This window comes from Delphinus delphis, chromosome 14 (genome assembly GCF_949987515.2).
Source record: "Delphinus delphis chromosome 14, mDelDel1.2, whole genome shotgun sequence".
Lineage (NCBI taxonomy): Eukaryota > Metazoa > Chordata > Mammalia > Artiodactyla > Delphinidae > Delphinus > Delphinus delphis.
Genome location: NC_082696.1, coordinates 56,013,872 through 56,038,420, shown reverse-complemented (window position 1 = coordinate 56,038,420; position 24,549 = coordinate 56,013,872). Strand labels below are relative to the sequence as shown.

Sequence of the window (24,549 nt, the reverse complement as noted above, 5' to 3'; positions counted from 1 at the left end):
TTGATATCAGATAATGGGATTTCCTGGGCTACTGTTAAAACTGGAGATTTCTAGGCCAGCTCCTATTACTCAGTAACTCTGTGTTTATACTCAGGGACTTGCAGTTGGAAAAGGAAACATAGCTAATTGTGACATGCATTACTAATGTTTACCAGTATGTGGTTATCTCTACTTCTAGACCTCAGGAGATTGAAGGTCCTTAATTTTTTTTTTTTTTTTTTGCGGTACACGGGCCTCTCACTGTTGTGGCCTCTCCCGTTGCGGAGCACAGGCTCCGGACGCGCAGGCTCAGCGGCCATGGCTCACGGGCCCAGCTGCTCCGCGGCATGTGGGACCTTCCGGACCGGGGCACGAACCCGTGTCCCCTGCATCAGCAGTCGGACTCGCAACCACTGCGCCACCAGGGAAGCCCGGTCCTTAATCCTTGAATTTTAGTGTGACCACGTGGACTGCTTTAGTTGGTGAAATGTGAGCAGTAGTGTTGCTCGTTTCTGGATGGAAGCATTTAATTGCACGTCACATAATTCTCCAGCTTACTCATTCCTTGCCATACCAATTGTGCTTATAAGTTTGAAGTATCCCAAAATGCTGACCCAAAATATCAGAGAGCTGCCTTGAGAAATTAGTTAGATCTACAGCAGACTTTGCTTTTAGGCGACATAAAATCTTGTTCTGTTAAATTGCTATGATTTGGGAGATGATTTTTCCTATAAAAGGATAACCTAGTCTAGTAGTTCTCAAACTTTAGTGTGCATTAAAATCATTAGGTAAACGTATTAAAACACTGCCTGCTGGCTTTACTCCCAGTGTCTGATTTAGTACATGTGGGATGTGGCCTGAGAGTTTTTTTCTAATAAGTTAGCAAGGGATCATGATGCTGCTGGTCTAGTGACAACACTTTAAGAAACATTGATACATTAAATTTTTTTAACATCTTTTTTATTTTTTATACTAAGTATTTTATTGTATGCTGCCACCAGTGTATATAAAATAATTACCCTTGTGAAACAGAAATCCATGAATATTCAGAGAGGTAGACTGACAAAAGTAGAAGTTCGTATAGTATGGCACATGTTATAGAGACAGGCTTTTGTACAGGCTTCAGATTTAGCTTTCCTTTGGATATTCACCGGTTTATGAAAAGTGGTTTAAAAACCTTGCAAAGATTCATTTTACTACAAAAAGGAACAGACTTTCTGAGGTCTGAAGGGATTTGTACTTGAAGATACTCCAGTCAGCAGGGAGTCATGTTGAGCATTCTGCAGACAGAATTGTTTCAAATCTGCAGCTGCCTGGGAAACCTTCACGCAGTTGAGCCCAGCCTGCAGCCGGAGTTGTTGAACCACTTACTTCATAGCGGCGACGCTGGAGGAACCAGACATGGCACACGCGAGAGCTCTTTTTTTAACATCTTTATTGGAGTATAATTGCTTTACGATGGTGTGTTAGTTTCTGCTTTATAACAAAGTGAATCAGCTATACATATACATATATCCGCATATCTCCTCTCTCTTGTGTCTCCCTCCCACCCTCCCTAACCCACCACCTCTAGGTGGTCACAAAGCACCGAGCTGACCTCCCTGTGCTATGTGGCTGCTTCCCACTAGGTATCTATTTCACATTTCGTAGTGTATATATGTCCATGCCACTCTCTCACTTCATCGCAGCTTACCCTTCCACCTCCCCGTGTCCTCAAGTCCATTTTCTATCTATACGTCTTTATTCCTGTCCTGCCCCTAGGTTCTTCAGAACCATTTTTTTTTTTAAAGATTCCATATATGTGTGTTGCATACAGTATTTGTTTTTCTCTTTCTGACTGACTTCACTCTGTATGACAGACACTAGGTCCATTCACCTCACGACCAGTAACTCAGTTTTTTTCTTTTTATGGCTGAGTAATATTCCCCTGTATATATGTGTCACATATTCTTTATCCGTTCCTCTGTCGATGGACACTTAGGTTGCTTCCATGTCCTGGCTATTGTAAATAGAGCTGCGATGAACATTGTGGTTCACCTGTCTTTTTGAATTATGGTTTTCTCAGGTTATATGCCCAGTAGTGGGTTTGCTGGGTCATATGGTAGTTCTATTTTTAGTTTTTTAAGGAACCTACATACAGTTCTCTATAGTGGCTGTATCAATTTACATTCCCACCAACAGTGCAAGAGGGTTCACGTTTCTCCACACTCTCTCCAGCATTTATTGTTTGTAGATTTTTTGATGATGACCATTCTCACTGTTGTGAGATGATACCTCATTATAGTTTGGATTTGCATTTCTCTAATGATTAGTGATGTTGAGCATCCTTTCATGTGTTTGTTGGCAATCTATACGTCTTCTTTGAAGAAATGTCTATTTAGATTTTCTGCCCATTTTTGGATTGGGTTGTTTGTTTTTATGATATTGAGCTGCATGAGATGCTTATAAATTTTGGAGATTAATCCTTTGTCAGTTGCTTCATTTGCAAATATTTTCTCCCATTCTAAGGGCTCTCTTTTCATCTTGTTTATGGTTTCCTTTGCTGTGCAAAAGCTTTGAAGTTTCATTAGGTCCCATTTGTTTATTTTTGTTTTTATTTCCCTTTCTCTAGGAGGTGGGTCAAAAAGGATCTTGCTGTGATTTAGGTCATAGAGTGTTCTGCCTATGTTTTCCTCTAAGAGTTTTATAGTGTCTGGCCTTACATTTAGGTCTTTAATCCATTTTGAGTTTATTTTTGTGTATGGTGTTAGGGAGTGCTCTACTTTCATTCTTTTACATGTAGCTGTCTGGTTATCCCAGCACCACTTATTGAAGAGGCGGTCTTTTCTCCATTGTATTCTTGCCCCCTTTATCAAAAATAAGGTGACAATATGTGTGTGGTTTTATCTCTGGGCTTTCTATCCTGTTCCATTGATCTATATTTCTGTTTGTGTGCCAGTACCATACTGTCTTGATTACTGTAGATTTGCAGTATAGTCTGAAGTCTGGGAGCCTGATTCGGTCCAGCTCCGTTTTTCTTTCTCAAGATTGCTTAGGCTATTCAGGGTCTTTTGTGTTTCCATACAAATTGTGAATTTTTTGGTACTAGTTCTGTGAAAAATGCCATTGGTAGTTTGATAGGGATTGCATTGAATCTGTAGATAGCTTTGGGTCGTATCATTACTTTCACAATGTTGCTTCTTCCAATCCAAGAACATGGTATATCTCTCCATCTGTTTGTATCTCCTTTAATTTCTTTCATCAGTGTCTTATAGTTTTCTGCATACAGGTCCTTTGTCTCCTTACGTAGGTTTATTCCTAGGTATTTTATTCTGTTTGTTGCAGTGCTAAATGGGAGTGTTTCCTTAATTTCTCGTTCATATTTTTCATCATTAGTGTATAGGAATGCAAGAGATTTCTGTGCATTAGTTTTGTATCCTGCTACTTTACCAAATTCATTGATTAGCTCTAGTAGTTTTCTGGTAGAATCTTTAGGATTTTCTATGTATAGTATCATGTCATCTGCAAACAGTGACAGCTTTATTTCTTCCTTTCCGATTTGGATTCCTTTTATTTCTTTTTCTTCTCTGATTGCTGTGGCTAAAACTTCCCACACTATGTTAAATACTAGTGATGATAGTGGACAACCTTGTCTTGTTCCTGATCTTAGAGGAAATGGTTTCAGTTTTTCACCTTTGAGAATGATGTTGGCTGTGGGTTTGTCTTATATGGCCTTTATTATGTTGAGGTAAGTTCCCTCTATGCCTACTTTCTGGAGGGTTTTTATCATAAATGGGTGTTGAATTTTGTCAAAAGTTTCTCTGCCTCTATTGTGATGATCATATGGTTTTTCTCCTTCAGTTTGTTAATATGGTTTATCACATTGATTGATTTGTGTATATTGAAGAATCCTTGCATTCCTGGAATAAACCCCACTTGATCATGGTATATGATCCTTTTAATGTGCTGATGGATTCTGTTTGCTGGTATTTTGTTGAGGAGTTTTGCATCTATGTTAATCAGTGATATTGGCCTGTAGTTTTCTTTCTTTGTGACATCTTTGTCTGGTTTTGGTATCAGGGTGATGGTGGCCTCGTAGAATGAGTTTGGGAGTGTTCCTCCCTCTACTATATTTTGGAGTTTGAGAAGGATAGGTGTTAGCTCTTCTCTAAATGTTTCATAGAATTCTCCTGTAAAGGCATCTGGTCCAGGTCTTCTGTTTGTTGGAAGATTTTTAATCACAGTCACAATTTCAGTGCTTGTGATTGGTCTGTTTATTTCTTCCTGGTTCAGTCTAGGAAGGTTGTGCTTTTCTAAGAATGTGTCCATTTCTTACAGGTTGTCTATTTTATTGACATAGAGTTGCTTGTAGTAATCGCTCATGATCCTTTGTATTTCTGCAGTGTCAGTTGTTACTTCTTTTTCATTTCTAATTCTATTGATTTGAGTCCTCTCCCTTTTTTTCTTGATTTACCTGGCTAATAATTTATCAATTTTGTTTATCTTCTCAAAGAACCAGCTTTTAGCTTTATTGATCTTTGCTACTGTTTCCTTCATTTCTTTTTCATTTATTTCTGATCTGATCTTTATGATTTCTTTCCTTCTGCTAACTTTGGGATTTTTTGGTTCTTGTTTCTCTAATTGATTTAGGTGTAAGGTTAGGTTGTTTATTTGAGATGTTTCTTGAGGTAGGATTGTATTTTTATAAACTTCCCCCTTAGAACTGCTTTTCCTGCATCCCATAGGTTTTGGGTCATCGTGTTTTCATTATCATTTGTTTCTAGGGATTTTTTGATTTCTTCAGTGATCTCTTGGTTATTAAGTAGTGTATTGTTCAGCCTCCATGTGTTCGTATTTTTTACAGAATTTTTCCTGTAATTGATATCTAGTCCAATAGGTTGAGGTCAGAAAACATACTTGATTCGATTTCAATTTTCTTAAATTTACCAAGGCTTGATTTGTATCTTAATTTGACCCAAGATACAATCTATCCTGCAGGATGTTCCATGAGCACTTGAGAAGAAAGTATATTCTGTTGTTTTGGGATGGAATATCTATAAATATCAATTAAGTCCATCTTGTTTAATGTATCATTTAAAGCTGTGTTTCCTTATTTATTTTCATTTTGGATGATCTGTCCATTGGTGAAAGTGGGGTGTTAAAGTCCCCTACTATGATTGTGTTATTGTCGATTTCCCATTTTATGGCTGTTAGCATTTGCCTTATGTACTGAGGTGCTCCTGTGTTGGGTGCATAAATATTTACACTTGTTATATCTTCTTCTTGGATTGATCCCTTGATCGTTATGTAGTGTCCTTTGTTGTCTCTTGTAATAGTCTATTTTAAAGTCTATTTTGTGTGATATAAGAATTGCTACTCCAGCTTTCTTTTGATTTCCATTTGCATGGAATATCTTTTTCCATCTCCTCATTTTCAGGAGATGTGTCCCTAGGTCTGAAGTGGGTCTCTTGTAGACAGCATATATATGGGTCTTGTTTTTGTATCCATTCATCCAGTCTGTGTCTTTTGCTTGGAGCATTTAATCCATTTACATTTAAGGTAATTATCGATACATATGTTCCTGTTACCATTTTCTTAATTGTTTTGAGTTTGTTTTTGTAGGTCTTTTCCTTCGCTTGTGTCTCCTGCCTAGAGAAATTCCTTTAGCATTTGTTGTAAAACTGGTTTGGTGGTGCTGAATTCTCTTAGCTTTTGCTTGTCTGTTAAGGTTTTAATTTCTCCATCAAATCTGAATGAGATCCTTGCTGGGTAGGGTAATCTTGGTTGTCGGTTTTTCCCCTTCATCGCTTTAAATATGTCCTGCCACTCCCTTCTGGCTTGCAGAGTTTCTGCTGAACGATCAGCTGTTAACCTTATGGGGATTCCCTTGTATGTTATTTGTTGTTTTCCCCTTTCTGCTTTTAATATTTTTTCTTTGTATTTAATTTTTGATAGTTTATTAATATGTGCCTTGGCGTGTTTCTCCTTGGATTTATCCTGTATGGGACTCACTGCACTTCCTAGACTTTCTTGACTATTTCCTTTCCCTTATTAGGGAAGTTTTCAACTATAATATCTTCAAATATTTTCTCAGTCCCTTTCTTCTTCTGGGACCCCTGTAATAATTCAAATGTTGGTGTGTTTAATGTTGTCCCAGAGGTCTCTAAGACCGTCCTCAATTCTTTTCATTCTTTTTTCTTTTTTCTGCTCTGCGGTAGTTATTTCCACTATTTTATCTTCCAGGTCACTTATCTGTTCTTCTGTGTCAGTTATTCTGCTATTGATTCCTTGTAGAGAATTTTTAATTTCATTTATTGTGTTTTCATCATTATTTGTTTGCTCTTTAGTTCTTCTAGGTTCTTGTTAAACCTTTCTTGTATTTTCTGCATTCTATTTCCAAGATCTTGGATCATCTTTACTATCATTATTCTGAATTATTTTTCAGGTAGACTGCTTATTTCCTCTTCATTTGTTTGGTCTGGTGGATTTTTACCTTGCTCCTTCATCTGCTGTGTGTTTCTCTGACTTCTCATTTTGCTTAATTTACTGTGTTTGGGGTCTCTTTTTTGCAGGCTGCCTGTTTGTAGTTCCCTTTGTTTTTCGTGTCTGCCTCCAGTGGCTAAGATTGTTTCAGTGCATTGTGTAGGCTTCCTGTTGGAGGGGACTAGTGCCTGTGTTTTGTTGGATGAGTTTGGCTCTTGTCTTTCTGGTGGGCAGGACCGCATCTGGTGGTGTGTCTTGGGGTGTCTGTGACCTTTTTATGATTTTAGGCAGCCTCTCTGCTAATGGGTGGGGTCGTGTTTCTGTCTTCTAGGTGTTTGGCTTAGGGTGTGCAGCACTGTAGCTTGCTGGTCATTGAGTGGAGCTGGGTCTTAGCATTGAGATGGAGATCTCTGGGGGAGCTTTCACCATTTAATACTATGTGGAGCCAGGAAGTCTGTGGTGGACCAATGTCCTGAACTCAGCTCTCCCACCTCAGAGGCACAGGCCTGACACCCGGTGGGAGCACCGAGACCCTGTCAGGCACACGGCTCAGAATAAAAGGGAGAAAAAAGGAAAGAAAGAAAGAAAAAAATTAAATCAAATCAAATAAAGTTATTAAAGTACAAAATGAAAAAAATATTAAAAAGAAAAAGTAATAAAAAAAAGAAAAAAAAAAAAGAAGGAAGGAAGAGAGCAACCAAACCAAAAAACAAATCCACCAATATTAACAAGCACTAAAAACTATACTAAAATAAATCAATAAATAAAAACGGACAGAGAGAAGCCTAGGACAAATGGTAAAATCAAAGACATACAGACAAAATCACACAAAGAAGCATATACATACATACTGAGAAAAAGAGAAAAAGGAAAAAAAAAAAAAAAATATATATATATATATATATAAGAGCAACAAAGTCAATAAGCAAATATACCAATGATAATAAACTCTAAATACTAAACTAAGATAAACGTAAAACCAGAAACACATTAGATGCAGAAAGCAAACCCCAAGTCTACAGTTGCTTCCAAAGTCCACCACCTCAATTTTGGGATGATTTTTGCCTATTCAGGTGTTCCAGAGTGCAGGGTACATCACATTGATTGTGGAGATTTAATCCGCTGCTCCTGAGGCTGCTAGGAGAAATTTCCCTTTCTCTTCTTTGTGGGCACAGCTCCTGGGATTCAGCTTTGGATTTGGCCCTGCCTCTGCGTGTAGGTTGCCTGAGGGTGTTTGTTCCCTCCCAGACAGGACGGGGTTAAAGTAGCAGCTAATTAGGGAGCTCTGGCTCTCTCAGGCCGGGGGTGAGGGGTTGGGGGGGAGGGAGGGGTATGGAATGTGGGACGAGCCTGCGGCGGCAGAGGCCAACATGACATTGCAACAGCCTGAGGTGTGCCGTGTGTTCTCCCAGGGAAGTTGTCCCTGGATCATGGGACCCTGGCAGTAGCAGGCTGCACAGGCTCCTGGGAGGGGAGGGGTGGATAGTGACCTGTGCTTGCGCCCAGGTTCTTAGTGGCTGCTGCCTGAAGCTTAGTGTTTCATGCCCGTCTCTGGTGTCTGCGCTGATAGCCGCGGCTCACACCTGTCTCTAGAGCTCGTTTAGGCGATGCTCTGAATCCCCGCTCCTCGCGCACCCCGGAACAATGGTCTCTTGTCTCTTAGGCAGTTCCAGACTTTTTCCCGGACTCCCTGCCAGGTACCTGTGTCGCACTAGCCCCCTTCAGGCTGTGTTCATGCTGCCAACCCCAGTCCTCTTCCTGGGATCTGAACTCCGAAGCTGGAGCCTCAGCTCCCAGCCCTCACCCGTCCTGACAGGTGAGCAGACAAGCCTGTTGGGCTGGTGAGTGCTGGTTAGCACCGACCTTCTGTGCCGGAATCTGTCCACTTTGCCCTCTGCACCCCTGTTGTTGCGGTCTCCTCCGTGGCTCTGAAGCTTCCCCCTGCCACCCCTGTCTCCACCAGTGAAGGGACTTCCTAGTGTGTGGAAACTTTTCCTCCTTCACAGCTCCCTCCCAGATGTGCAGGTTCCATCCCTATTCTTTTGTCTCTGTTTTTTCTTTCTTCTTTTGCCCTACCCAGGTACATGGAGAGTTTCTTGCCTTTTGGGAAGTCTGAGGGATTCTGCCAGCATTCAGTAGGTGTTCTGTAGGAGTTGTTCCACATGTAGATGTATTTCTGATGTATCTGTGGGGAGGAAGGTGAGCTCCATGTCTTACTCTTCCGCCATATTGAAGGTCTCTCCTGATATATCTAATTTTGACTAACTTTAAGAACCACTGGGCTTCCCTGGTGGTGCAGTGGTTGGGAGTCTGCCTGCCGATGCAGGGGACATGGGTTCATGCCCCAGTCCGGGAAGATCCCACATGCTGCGGAGCAGCTGGGCCCGTGAGCCATGGCCGCTGAGCCTGCGCGTCCGGAGCCTGTGCTCCGCAACGGGAGAGGCCACAACAGTGAGAGGCCCGTGTACCACAAAAAAAAAAAAAAAAAAAAAAAAAAAAAGAACCACTGATCCATCTAATCTTGAATAATATGCAAATTATCATATTTTGAAAAAAATTGATAATCAAATTTGTCAGTATAACAAAGGCATAATTTCATAGATGAAAACATTTTAAAATTTTAAATAAAACTGGAATGGTTTGTAGTGATTAAATACTGATAAAATTATGTAGCACTTATTAAAAATATATATTCATTGTGTAATCTTCCACATTGAGTAGTTTTAATTCAGCTAAATATTTTTGTCCTTAGAGTATTTTAAACAGCTTTGAATTAGTTGTAATACATAGGAAGAACATTGTAACAGAAATATAAATTGTCAAGTGTAACTTAATATGATTTAGAATAATCTAGCACTGATATAATGTTTTATAATATCTATTTCAGCAAATTTACAAATAGTTTTACTTTTTAATTGAACTTAAAAGAATTTTGCAAAAAGTGATAATTGCATGACTGATGAGTTTGATTTGTCAATCATTTTAAAAAATCTCCCCTTCCATTTTCACAATGAACTTTTATGCTGTTATCCAATTGAAATAATTGGGTTGACATTAAAGAAAGAAAAGTAAGTCAGCACTTGAAAGCTTAACACTAACTTGTTAATTACCCTATTAATTACGCAATGAGTAATGACAAGCTGTAATTCCCTTTTCTGAAATGTGGCTGAAGGTCAGAGAGCTCTTATTGGCATACTGTGAGACCAAAGGAAATGATATAATTTTTTTCTTTTAAATACCGTCAGCTGTCATTGGAAACTCAGCCAAGGAACTAGATCAATGTTTTAAGCATAATCTTTAATATTCAGTTCTCATCTATTCTTAAAGAAAAGAGTACCTATTATATATTAAGAAGTAACTCGATGTTCACTAGCAGAAAAACAAACAATTCAATTAAAGAATGGTCAGAGGACCTCAATAGAAGACATACAAATGCCCAACAGTTACATGAAAATATGCTCAACATCACTAATCATCAGGGAAATGAAAATCAAAATCACAGTAAGATAACACCTCACATCTGTTGACAATAAATAATAAGTGTTGGTAAGGATGTGGAGAAGAGAGAACCCTTGTGCACTGTTGGTGGAAATATAAATTGGTGCAGCCCCTATAAAAAACATTATGGCAGTTCCTCAAAAAAGTGAAAATAAAACTACTCTATGATCCAGCAATCCTACTTCTGGGTAGCTAATCAAAACAATGAAATTAGAATCTCAAAGAGATATCTGCACTTCTATGTTTATTGCAGCATTATTCACAGTAGCCAAGATATGAAAACAACCTAAGTGTTTGTCTATGGATAAATGGATAAAAATATGTATATGTGTGTGTGTGTGTATACATATATATGTATGTAAATATATATATATGTATGTAAATATATATATATATATACACACACACATACACGTACATTCCATGAATATTATTCAGGCATGAGAAAGAAGAAAATTCTGACATTTGCAACAACATGGTTGGACCTTGAGGGTATTATAATAAGTAAAATAAGTCAGACAGAGAACGACAGATACTATATGATCTCATTTGTATGTGAAATCTAAAAGAGCCAAACTCAGAGAAAGAGTAGAGTAGTAGTCACCAGGGGTAGGGGTGTGGGGAAGATGGGGAGATATTAGTGAAAGGGTACACACTTCTAGTTATAAGATGAATATGTTCTGGGGATCTAATGTACAGTATGGTGACTATAGTTAACAATACTGTATTATATTCTTGAAAGTTGCTAAAAGAGTTAGATCTTAAGTGTTTTCACCTCCTAACCCCCAAAAAAGAAGAAATGGTAATTTTGTGAGTTAATGGAGGTATTAAGTAACCCTATTATGGTAATCATTTTACAATATGTACATGTATCAAATCATCATGCTGTACACCTTAAACTTGCACAAATTTATGTGCCAATTATATCTCAATAAAGCTGGGGGGAAAAAAAGAAGTAACATGGCAAAGATATTTGCATTTATATGTTAAAAGAAGCCGAATCTAAAGGACCTTCAAACACTGCCCAGGTCTTAGCTTTTACACTTTTGACAAAGGGTTCCTTATGCGTTTACACTATTGCAAAGGTCAAAGAGTATTCACAGAGGCTACTGGCAAACCAGAGATACACAGAATGGTTTTCTCTGCCTGCTAAACCAATAATTCTTGAAAGTCAATTGTTTTTTGTTATAATGGAGTAAATCTAAATTAGGCTGAGCAGATTTTACTCACATAGTGTGTAGGAACAGATAAACACATAGTGACCTAATGTGATATTGTTTTTATAATTGTATATATATTATTTCCTCAGTACTATTTAATGTTGTATAATTTATTGTCACTATTTAGGAGATTAGGATGGGCTCTGAAAGACTGTAGAACTGACAGCATTATTTGTAACTCCGTTGGTCGTGAGTTTAGAGTAGAGATAGACTTAAACATGCGTGCAATGTTTAGTTGTATTTGTCTTAAACCACATATAGAGCACCATAATATTGTATTCAGATTTTTTAATTTTTTAATTGTGGTAAAATACACATAAAATAAAATTTACCATCTTAACTAGTTTTAATTGTACAGTTCAATAGTATTAAGTATATTCACATTGCTATAAACCAATCTCCAAAAATTTTTCATCTTGCAAAACTGAAACTCTATACCAAGTAAACAGCAATACCCCACGTCCCCTCCCCCCCAGCCCCTGGCAACCACCATTCTGTTTTCTGTTTGTATGAATTTGACTACACTGGATACCTCATTAAAGTAGAATCATACAGTATTTATTTTTTTGTGACTGGCTTATTTCACTAAGCATAATATCTTCAAGGTTTATTCATGTTCAGCATGTGTCAGAATGTCCTTCCCTTTTTAAGGCTGAATAATATTCTATATTCCATTGTATGTAATTACCATATTTTGTTTATCCGTTCCTCTGTCAATAGATACTTCAGTTACTTCTATTTTTTTTTGCTATTGTGAATAATGCTTCTATGAACATGGCTGTACAAATATCTCTTCAAAACCCTATTCTTATTCTTAATTCTTTTGGATGTATATACAGAAGTGGAATTGCTGGATCATATGGTTATTCTATACTTAATTTTTTGAGGAAATACCCTACTGTTTTCCATAAAAAATACAGCATTTTACATTCCTACCAACAGTGAACAAGGGTTCCAATTTCTCTAAATCCTCACCAACACATTACTTTCTTTCTTTCCTTTTTTTTTTGGTAGTAGCCATCCTGGTAGGTGTGAGCTAATATAGCATTGTGGTTTTGATTTACATTTCCCTAGTGATTAATCATGTTGAACATTTTTCATATGCTTTTTGGCTTTTTGTATATTTTATTTGGAGAAATGTCTATTTAAGTCTGTTGCCCATTTTCATATCAGGTGGTTTGAAATTTTGTTATTGAGTTATAGGAGTTCTTTATGTATTCTGGAGATTGCCTCCCTTATTGGATATATGATTTATAAATATCTTCTCTCATCCTGTAGATTGACTTTTCACTCTGTTTATTGTGTCCTTCGATACACAGAAGTTTTTGATTTTGTAGTCTTATCTATTTTTACTTTTGTTTTCTGTGCCCTTGGTGTCATATACAGGAAATCATTGCCAAATCAATGTTATGAGCCTTTTTCCCTATGTTTTTCTAATTTTACATCTTAAACTTAGGTCTTTAATCCATTCTGAGTTAGTTTTTGTATAATGTATAAGGTGAGGATCCAACTTTCTTCTTTTGCACATGGATATCCAGTTCTCTTAACACTGATTGTTGAAAAGACAGTCCTTTCCCCATTGAATGGTCTTGGTATCCTTGTTGCAAATCATTTGACTATATATGTGAGGGTTTATTTCTAGCCTTTCTATTCTATTTCATGTATCTGTCTTTATGCTAGTACCATACTGTTTTGATTAATGTAGGTTTGTGATACATTTTGAAATCAGGAAGTGTGAGACCTCTAAATCTGTTCTTTTTTTCAAGATTGTTTTGGCCATTTGTGATCTCTTGAGATTCCAAATGAATATTAGGATGGATTTTTCTAGTTCTAGAAAAAAACATCATTGGTATTTTGGTAGGGATTGCCTTAAATCTGTAGATTGCTCTGGATGATGTACTCAGCTTTTCTAAATATAGGCAAATTTGAGTTGTATTAAATTATACTTTATAAATGATACCACATTTATTTTTTAATTTATTAGCCTAGTTGATAGACAGTCAACTAACAGACCCTTTATGGATTTCAGATTTCAAGGCAGTACATGTGGTCCTTCAGCTAAGTTTCACCATTCTTCTTTAATTTGGGCTAACTTCTTCATCAGTTCTCAGTGTTAGATGGAGAGAAGTCATTTCTCATTACTCCTATAACATCATACTTAATTTGAAGATATATTTGAAGGTGATTATTATTTTTAAAATCACTTTTTCTTCATAAACTTATTTTATAATGATGATACATACTTATTAAATAAACTAATTTATTATCAAGCCCTTTATTGGCCAGAGAAGAACCAAATATGAGTAAGATGTTTCCTATTCTCCAAGTACTTAAAACCTGGTATTACAAATAAATTATAATACAGTAAATGCTAAAAGAGTCACATAAAAAGTGTTATGACAAAACAAAAAGAGAGATTAGGTTGTTAGAGATAGTAAATATAGCTGACATTTAAACTCAACATATGCTAAGGTTAGGTAGGCTAGGAAATTCAAAGGAACAGAGCTGTGAAACAGTGTGGTGAATTTGTAGCATGGTGACGTGTCTACTGTGATTGAAACACAGGGTGTGTCAGTGAGGGGTGTCCAAGAATAAGAACAAGTAGGTCAGAAGAGATCATGAAGTATCGGTCATGCCCTGAAATCAGAGCACATAAGCATTTTAGAAGTAACCCTGTGGAGAGAGCTGACCGTGGAGCTTGAGATGACTGAGTATCACTGGACAGGTTGGAGGCATAAGTAAGCTCCCAGGGGGGACACTAGGAATAATCTTGGTTTTGGCATCATAAGGTTGGTTAACAGGAATCTATAAACTTTCCAGGAAAATTAATATAATTAATTTTTAATTAAGTAGATTTTAAAAAATTATATAACATTTTAGACCATTAAAAAGTTATTAATTAAGTTTTATAGTTATTAGTGCTATTCACCAAATATACCTGCCTCTGCTTTAGGCACGGGTCAGAATTGCATTTTCTCACACTCTTTGAAGCTAAGCAAAGTCATGTGATTTTCTTTCACCAATGAAATGTGAGCAAAGGTACTGAATCACTTCCTTGTGGATGGTTTAAAAGCCAGTGATCAATCTGTCACATTTTCTTCCCCATGCCATGATGATGATGAGGGCAAGTGTCCAGACAGAGGTCCTGGAGCAACTACAATGTAGAGAACCACCATACCAATCCATGTTAGACAAGTTGTAGGAGAAACAGTTAAACTTACATGTTGTTAAGCCACTGAGATTTGAGTGCTGTTTTTAATCACAATATAACTTAGCCTGTCCTGACTGCTAGAAAAAGTAAGACATATTGGCTGTAAAAAGACTTGATAACAAAGAGCAGAGGGAAAAAAAGACTTAAAATCCACAGCAATCTTACCAAAAAGAGGTAAGGGCCATGAAGTGTTTTGATATTTACCTCTTAAACTATATTTGTTATTATGTAGAAGTTTAATTCATCATGTCAGTTATGAATTTAATTGTGACAGATGTTCACTCTGCTAAAGTTATACACTACTGCTCTCCCTTTTAGGAGGTTAGCTTTTCTGTCAGTTACTGTTGGGTTATGATCCAGCTTATAATCATAAGGCTATAGGTTTTTGTCCCCAAATGTGTCAACTGGCTATCATCAATTTCTCCCTTAAATGGAAAACATGATACATACTGGGTTGTTTTGAATTCACGTGAGACAGCATATGTAAAATAAGTGTCACACAGTAAGCTAAACAATGAATGCTAGAGGGGCTATTTTGTTTTTCTGAAGGTTTGCTTATTAAGATTTTAAAATGTCTAATAACCTTAAGATATAAACCATTTTTGTTCAAATAAACTGGAGCATAGGAGCAATAATATAAAAATTCCCCATCTACCCTAAGCAAGTAAATGTTATGTTGTGCTTTAAAAAAAATATGAATTCATTTGACTTGTTGAACATTTTCTTTATAGAACTTATTTTATAAGTTGATGATATTTTTTACTGCACTATTAGCTAATAAACATCCTGAACTTCATTGCTCTTGATTAGTCCTTATTGTCCCTCTAAGAATTTTGATGTCAATACAGTATTTTTATTTTTTATTTATTTTTTTAAGAGTTTTTTTTTAAAGATTTATTTATTATTATTACGTTTTTGGCTGTGTCAGGTCTTAGTTGCCACACGCAGGATCTTCATTGAGGCATGCAGGATCTTTCCTTGCGGCTCTCAGGCTCTTGGTTGTGGTACGCCGGCTTCTCTCTAGTTGTGGCATGCGGGTTTTCTCTCTCTAGTTGTGGCCCACAGGTTCCAGGGTACATGGGCTCTATAGTTTGTGGCACTCTGGCTCTAGTTGAGGAGCGTGACCTCATAGTTGTGGCATGCGCATGGGGGCTTAGTTGCCCTGTGGCATGTGGGAGTTTAGTTCCCTGACCAGGGATCGAACCCGCGTCCCCTGCATTGGATGGCAGATTCTTTACCACTGGACCACCAGGGAAGTTCCAAGACAGTATTTTAAAATTGCATTAATATATACTTATTTTGAATGTAAGTAACACTTCTGCTCTTCACCGTCTCTTCTAACACTAGGGTCAAGTATAAAAAATTCAGCTTTGTTATGGAAGCCTTATTACATATAAATGATATTTGCAAATTCTTTTTTGTGATCAAACCTTTCACAACTTAGTGCTTGCAACAGTATTCTTCTATTTCTGCCACTTCTTTTTAAATTGCATTAGAAAAAAAATAATGTGGAATTTCCTACTCTTCTCATAGACTTTTAGTTTTTTGTTTCTCTCCTCAATAAGTCTTTCCAGGGAATTTGTCTTCTTTAGCCCTGTGTCCTCACCTGGAACAGGACCTGGTAGATGCTTATATGTATATTTGTTGAGTGAACAAATGAGTAAATTCTATACAGTTATAGGGTCCAAGAATCTATGTTCTGATACAACTACATGTCCCACTTGGATTTCAAAGGAAAAATTTATGTTATTTTCATGGTAATTTAGTTATAATTCTGCATGTCTATTTCAGAAAATGCAAGATTTGTCTAAATCTAGTCAATTCTTATCTCCTGGCCTTATGAAAAAGTAAAAAGTAAACATAACCACAAAAAGGCATGAGGAAACCTTTGTGGGTGATGGAAATATTTACATTGATGGTAGCAATGATTTCATGATTCAAAACTAATCAAATTTTATATTTAAATATATGTACTTTAGTTCAGTTATATCAGAAAAAATTGAAAACAGAAAACAAAACAAGTAAGAATAACGTATCAAATTGCTTTCTGTTATAACTGCAACGTTTCTGTAGGTATTCTGTCCCTACATTTAAAGATTTGCGAAAGATATCACTACAGAAAATTGAGGATGACTTTTGAGATTCTTTGTCAGCAAAATACAATACACTTCTTGCCAGATAGAGAAATTAAAAGTGCTACATTTCTATTTCTGCCAATGTCACCTTAAAATTCCCAGTCTTCAATCAGGAATATATGGAACAGAGAAAACAGAGACATTTGGAGAGGAAATTATCCCATTACTATTAATACAGAGAAGAGACGAGAAAGATAATGATGTGTAAGAGATAAATATCAATATTAATCATCATGATAACATTGCTATTGAGAACTTGCTGCATGACAGCACACATTCCTCATTTTCTACTTTCACAACTCTCTTTTATTGTTCCCATGTATACAAATGTGGGATCTGAGTGGTAAAGACATTAAGAAACTTTCCAAGGTAAAATACTGTTAAATGTCAGAATCAGCATATGAATCCCAAATGTTGAATCCAGCACTCCTATTCTTCATTAAATTTCTCTACCTTCTCACAACAGACACAAGTAAGGAAAAACCAAGGAACGCAAGTGAGGGGTGACAACAAAAGAAACAAACTTCTCTATGTACTGGCGGATGAGGAGGGACTTAGTATCTGAAGCTAAACGAGAGTCCAGGGTCCACAGTTAGCTCTGCATATCTCTGCACGGCTATGCTCCAATGTAGACAGTTGACTCCGGGTGAGAAAGTGCTAAGGCCTGCAGAAAGCACTAAACAGAAGTCATAATATGAAATGATTTTTGTAACTTTTGCACTATATACATTTTTGAGGACCCAAAGTTTTCACCAAGGCTATATAGAAGGGCACATTAAGCCATGGTTTTGTTTTATGAGACCAAGAAACTACAGCCAGACAAACAAAAATAGGAGATAAGCAGAGATGAGTAAATGGTATATAGTATCTCCATTTTACAGCAGGTAAAGATTAGATCTGAACCAGCAGACTGTCACTATGAAAAGGATGCATAATGCTCCTCTAACAACTCACTCAGTCATTTTGCTTTTTTTTAACTTAAGATGAATAGCCTCTGCCGTATTGTAAAAGGGCAGGCAAAGTAAAGTCAGATAATGGAAAATCTACCTAAATGCCTGGAATACACATCTTATGGATAAGTACATAAGGCATTCAGCATGAGAAGCAGAAGGCAGAATTACACATTATCGTGATGTGCTAAGTGCCAGTCTCAAATATTCATTGCTTAGGCCAGAATTTCTTGTCCTCGGTACTTTTGACATCGGGACCAGGTAATTCTTTGTTGTAGGGAGTGGTCCTGTACCACTAGATGTCATTAGCAGTCCCAGCCCCTGGTTATGATAATCAAAAATGTCTCTAGACATTGCCAAATGTGCCCTGGAGGCAACATCACCCCTGATGAAGACCCACTGGTTTCTCCTAATCTATTCCCCTGCATTGTTTTTTGTTAAATACATTGCAGACTTGCAATAGAGATAGGCGGCAACTTCAGGTATGTTATGGCTTAGAAGTCTATAGCTTAGAAGCTAATATACATAGCTCAGGATAATTAGAATTGGGCTAATGGTGTCTCTGTTCATTGGTCACATAAAAATTTGTTAATCACCAACTAAATGCCTGTCATTGTTTCAGGTTCTGGAGGTATAAAAATAAAGTACATATTTGAGATTTGAATTAGACCAAGGATTACATAAACTATTCATTCATCCAGAGTTTCCAAGGTCTACTCTTGTATTCTCTTAGAGGATCAGAAATCACAAATTGTGGGCCTTATTATGTCATATCTATGTAGAGATATTTTCACTGAGTTATCATATTTTCCCTGGGAAGTGGATATGAGAATTGCCTTTAAAACTATTTTTTAGTGTTTTTTCTTTTAAAGTTATGAGCCAAGATACTATATACCATGCTATTCAATGTCCTTAACGCAGAGACTTACATGATAAACTAAGGCTTGGGTTCAATGCTATAAAGATTGTTTATCAACCTGTGAGTCTATGTATTTACGGTTTGAGATAATAATAATTATACTTTAAAAATTATTTTTATTTTTAGAGAATGGTAGAAGGGACTAAACATTCTGAGTAACTGCTGGAACCATTCTCTTTCCAGAAGTTCCTTTCTGACTACTTCCCCCCTTTCACTTCTCTCCAAGAAAGTAGTTCAGGAATATAAACAAATAAATAAGTAAAATAATAGTGCCAGAAACTGTGATACCTATTTTGTTTCTGTCATCTAATTTAACCCTTGCAGAAAACATAGGGAAATCACAGGGATCCAAAAAGACGTAAATAAGTTTTGTAACTTGCCCAAGGTCACACATTAATTAATATCCATGTCTGGATGAATCTAAAGTTCATGCTTTTGCCATTCTACCACTTGGCCTCTGGGCCACAGTAGATTGAGGTAATATTAAAAATGTTTAGCAACCAATTTCCTCATAGGCAGTAACCAACAGCTGGTGCAACTTGGAGATGTTTACTAGATGATGATCAGACCTGACTTTCATAGATGACCCCAGTCCACATACAAGTACAAGCCACATTCAAGCTTCTACCTGTATTCTCATAAACGATTAGAACTGAGTCTCCTTCCTAAACCACTCTGGACATCCTCCCCATAATGAACTTGGAGAGTTTAAGATTTATAGCAAACAAGCGAATGATTTTGTAAAATGTTCAAGGCAGGGGTCACCCTGCTTCAGGGTAGGGTCAAGGAAATCAGACCAGGTGTCAGCCAGGAGTCAAGGGATAAAGCCCAGAGTACAAGCCCTGTATCACCGACGGCTGACACCAATTGGCTGAGAAAGGGAAGAAAAGGAGGTTATATATGTGAGAAGGAAGACGGTATAGAAGGCTGGAGATAGCCAGCCAAGGGGGTCCTCAGTACCAAGTCTGAGCAGAGACCATGCCTTAGGGCTGCAGATGAGAACAGTAAAGTCCAGAAGAATCCTTTTGCCATCCCTCAGGGCTTCCTGAGAGATCGAAACCGTTTCCTTTGACGAAAGCAACCTGAAAGCAGGTTGGGCCCCATTTTTAGATGAATTTAGATACTTAAATTCTCCTTAACCTTCCAGGGAAGACAGAATTTTTCAGATCACAACTGAAGAGCAAAGGTTTAAAATACTAATAATCCCAAGAGGAGAAACGTATTAGAAACCAGGTAGTAAGGATGTCAGTCTAAATGACCAGAAACATGTCTTCCTCTGTTTAGCTAGAAGGAGAAGAAAAAGCCTGCAGTCCATTTGGTTCCTGAGGCACTGGAGAGGTCAACAGTGAGAGGGAAAGGACTGGAGGAGAGTCTTGGGGCACAGATAGATAAATTTTATCCGCTTCTCTTTCAGTTTAGCCTTCAACTGCCCCTGAAAAAAATGCTCAATGGACAAAGAGAAGCTGTACCAAAAATTGCTTCATCTCCTAAGTGGCTGCACTTAGGGACAGCTGATGCAGGGGTGGGATGCATTAACAGAATGTCAGCTCCAGCCCAAAGACAAAGTGACAGTTGGGAAGCCGGGGGTTTCTTTGAAGAGACCCCAGCCTGCATCTCACAGCACCCGCTGCCCCTCTTTGCTCCATTAGAAATAATCACTCCTAAGTGGCCCATCATCAGTGTCAGCATGATTTTTTCACATTTACTAAAAGCTTTTCCCTTGGCCCACTTATATTTTTTTATTCTGTTTCTTAGTAACTGTTTAATTCCCTCCCCTCTTTATTTTGCGGTGAACTGACTTGAAAAATCTGATTTGAAGTGGGGCTTCCAGACTGATTTCTTGTTTCCTTCTTCTGTACACCCACCCCTAGCACCTAGTAACAGCCACTGCATATGCATTAACCAAAATGCCCATTAGTGGGACATAGTTTTGTACTTTTGTAGACAAAGAAGAAAGAGACCTTCAGTTGGAATGAACTCTTTTTGTATTTCTTTTTGGCAACAAATAGCTTCCTTTTAAATTCAGAAATGCAGTGGCATTGAGGCCCTAAATTGCTCTCTTCTGAAATGATTTACTCCCATCTTCACTTTCTGAGATTATGATCAGTTTTCTTCCAGAGTGAATTATTCAAATTGAGCCCAGTCTTCTGAATCCTTAGAAAAGACAATATCTTAGCACTTTGGGCCTATTCTACTCACTTATCACTTGGCACGTTCTGCCTGGTACTGGCAGACATTCTTTTTTCCAACATATAATTTATTTCCCCAAATGGACTGCAAGCTCCTCAAGAATAAAGATCACGTCATTCATTCATTCATTCCACAAATGTTTTTGAACATCCACCAAGTGCTAGACATGCTCTAATCACCTGAGATGCATCCAAGAAATAATCAGACAAAAATCCCTGCCTCTATGGAGTTTATATTCTAGTGGAAGAAGACAGAGAATAAGTAATTAGTGTCATAAATATGTAAATTATAGAGTAAGATAGAAGGTGATAAGTGCAACACAGGGGGGAAAAACAGTGTAAGAGGAATCTGAAAGTAGAAAAGAAGACTACAGTTTTAAAATAGGGTGGTCAAAGTAGATGAGAGAGTAAGCCATGCAAATAAATAGGAGAGGAGCGTTACAGGCAAAAGACATATTCTAAGGTGGAACTGGAAGAATGGCCTTGCCGTCAGCTAACTCTGGGAAGACTGTGAATGGGACAGCATGTACCGCTGTGGATAAGTCAAGTTCCAGGTGTTTGTTAACAGCCAGAGATGTGATGGAGTAGACAGTTGGATAAAGGAGTCTGGAGACCCGGTAGGGTCTGGACTGGAATATTCATTCGAGAGTAGTGTTAAAGCCATAAAACTGGGTGAGATCACTAAAAAGAGACTGAGAGATGAAAAACGATGGTCTGTAAGACAAGAGGAAATCCAAGGGCACTGGAGTATCCTGGAAGTCAGTGAAGATATCCTATCAAGGAAGCAGGGAGTGATATTGCTGATATTAAGTGAAATGGAGGCTGAGACTTGACCATGGAATTCAGCAACCTGGAGATCCTTGGTAACCTTGACAGGGATAGATTCAGTGGAGTGGTGGGAACAAAAGCCTGATTAGAGGGAGTTTACATGAGAGTGGAAGGTGAGGAATCAGAGGCTGTGAATATAGATAGCTCTTTCTAGGAGCTTTCTTATAAAAGAAAGCAGAGGGATGAAGTGATAGCTGGTGGAGAAATTAGTGTCAAGAGAATATTTATTTAAAGTTAAATAACAGCCTGCTTGTGTTCTGAGGAGAATAAGCTAGCAGAGAAGAAAGATGTGATGATGCAGGATTGAGAGGAGAATTATGGCCAATTGTAACGATATGAAGGAAGTGTGATTTTTCCTAGCAGGGAGCATAGCAGTCTCCCCAAAGGAGAGACCTGATTCGTGATTGCTTTGATAAGCCCACTTGGCAGCTGGACCTCCAGGCCTTCTCTGTCAGCTGGTTCTGATGATTGAACACCTAAAGATAGAGTTTATGTCTGCTCTGGGAAAGAGGGAGAGAAATGGACAAAGCATTATGGGAAGAGCCAGAAATGCTTTGGAAGAGACTGTGTGTCACGTGACCAAGAAGAGAGCCGAGGGGATTTTTGGAGTGTGGTGTGCCTGTGATATAAACCTCTCCCCTGTCTTTCCTACTAACTTTTCAGTGGAATCTGCATGTGTAGGTTTTCTTTTGGAAACTATAAAAATGTGCTGAAAGTTGCGTCAAGATTGTAAACAGATTTAAAGAGTGAAAGCAGAGCCAACCTGTGGAAAGACACCACATCCAGATTACATAGCTGATTCCTCCCGCCAGACCTCTATCATCATTGCTTGCCCCAGCTCTCATTTATTTTATACCAAATTACCCACTCAGAACATTATACCTGCCTCATTCTTCTAAGTCTGGCCTGACAACATATACCCCAGACTCCTAACTTACATACCTGGTTCTGACTATTCTGCGCTGTCATCTTAGCCTAGCTAGGGGCATAGCCTCTGCTTACCTTTTCCCCTCATCTCCCACCACCATATTTCTTCCTTGTTCACTGAAGACAAACCGAACTATTTGAAGTTCGCCAAACTCACCATGCTGTTACCAGTGGCTTTGTACATTGTTTCTTCTGTCTGAAATAGTTTTCATCTTCTCCAAGAGTGACACCCCCTCTTTGCCTATTTAACTCATGACTTTAAAATTTCATCTAAAACATCCTTCTATTGGAAGACTGTCCCTGCCTCTGCATTTCCCTCATTGTAGTACTTACCACAGTGCATTGCAACTGATGGTTTATTGTCCATCTCCCCCACCAAGCTGGGAGGTCTCTATCATCCTGGCTTCCATGGTGTTCTATGCACTTAGGATAGGGTCTGTTACATGGTAGCTGCTTAATAAATACTTATCGTAAATCAAATAAATATATTGAAATTTGTGAATACCAAGCCAAGTAGCTTAACATAAGCCCTGACCTCATACAAGTTGGGTATAAAGTTCATCTGCTGCTCTAAAACCAAGGTCATTGCGTCTTATAGAGACTCTCTAGTATCCACAACCATACCAAGTTACAGCTGGGATCTTGATGTTTGTTTGTTTTGTTATGTTTTTCTTTTCCCCCCAGTCCTCTATTGGAGTTAAAGACTGATTGCTTCTGAGTTACAACTAATTTGACTGGAGCCTAACCCCCAGCTTAATTCTTTCTGCTACTCTCTAATCCCCTCCCACTAAAAGAGTCATTCCACACGTTAGGTAGCTGGCCTGAGGCCTCTAGAGCCTGTATGGCTGGTAGACCAAGATTGCACAGCATCGGCTGTTGCTCCACTCTTCTCACTCCGGTTCCTCACTGAACCCTGTGAGATATTCAGAACCAACACCAGCCCACATTAAAACAAACTTCATGATTTAGATTTAAGCTTCAAGTTGAGAGAAGGAGCTATGCTTTTACCGCATTGCCTCAGCCATACTATTTCCAGCTTCCACTCTGCTCCTCTTCCACACACCCACGGTGTCCCTACAGCTCATGGATGAGGCCTGGTTGCAGATCCACACAGGCCTCTGTGCCATGTGTCTGACATCGGCTCTGCCCTGATTTCCATCTTCTGAACCTCCACACCCAACCCACTTCTCTATTTACCTCTTCTCTGCAATCTTTCCCAGTTTCCTCTCTTCACCTTGCATGCATTACTCTCAGCTCTTCTTTGTGTTAACATCATGTATTTTGTTGCAGTTTTAAATTTTATTAAGAAATTGGAACTGCACATGACACATGTATGGGGATTGAATGTCCTGGTGTTACTAACTTTGACCTTTGAATACTATGAAAACTGTGGCTAAGGAACTTTGAATGACAAATTAGTGATTCTCATTCTAATTCTAATAAAAAGGTAACGGTTTTCAGGGTACCTCTGACTTCAAGGTACTTATTTAATGCCCCTTTCTTTTCTTAAGTCGCAAGTTCATAGGTTTCCTTCAATAGTCCCACAAGGTCCAAACACATACATACAGTAAGACTGCTAAGAGTGTTTTAGATTTGAGTACATGAACTGCAGAGTCTGTGTTCTGCCCAGGAAGTCTGATACATGAATTTCTTGTAGAGTAGGAATTTTTTGTAGAAACTTATTCCACCTATCATGTAAATGGCTAAGTATTCTTCTTAATATTCTTCTTATTATTCTTGAGGCAAATCGTTATATATTTTGACAGGTTTGGCAAAAAGAAACAGAACAGCCCAACCTAATTGAGCTCATTTTACCATCTATTCTTAAGAACAGTTGCTCATAAGAAAAATATAGCTGTGCTGAGTACAAATTCCAGCTCTGTCACTTATTAGATTTAAGTCATTTTCAGCTGGCTCAAATCCCTGTGCCTCCTTTTCCTGTAAAAAGAGGAAAAAATACCTCTCAGAATTTTTGTGAAAAATTAGTAAAAACACTAATTTTGTATATAACAAGTGATTATAAATATTATCATTATCAAAAATCCTCTGAGTTGCAAAAGAATGAAAACAGGTAATGAACAGTTTATTTTTTACTTTGTTTTTTATGTTTAGGATGAGTCTCAATGGGCCATAGAGACACAAATAAGGGAGCAACCAATGGAGATGTCAAGATAGCATCATACTGATAGGGAACAGGGGCAAAAAACAATCCAAGTGTGTGTTTGGTGTAT

General features: G+C 37.9%; 1 protein-coding gene and 1 pseudogene across 1 annotated transcript in view; one reads left to right on the top strand and one right to left on the bottom strand.

Annotated features, from left to right (window-relative positions):
- GRIK2 (glutamate ionotropic receptor kainate type subunit 2) overlaps positions 1 to 24,549 on the top strand; it is a 635,712-nt gene that overhangs the window by 253,527 nt on the left and 357,636 nt on the right. The window lies entirely within an intron of this gene.
- On the bottom strand, positions 951 to 1,382 carry LOC132437333 (guanine nucleotide-binding protein G(I)/G(S)/G(O) subunit gamma-5 pseudogene; annotated as a pseudogene).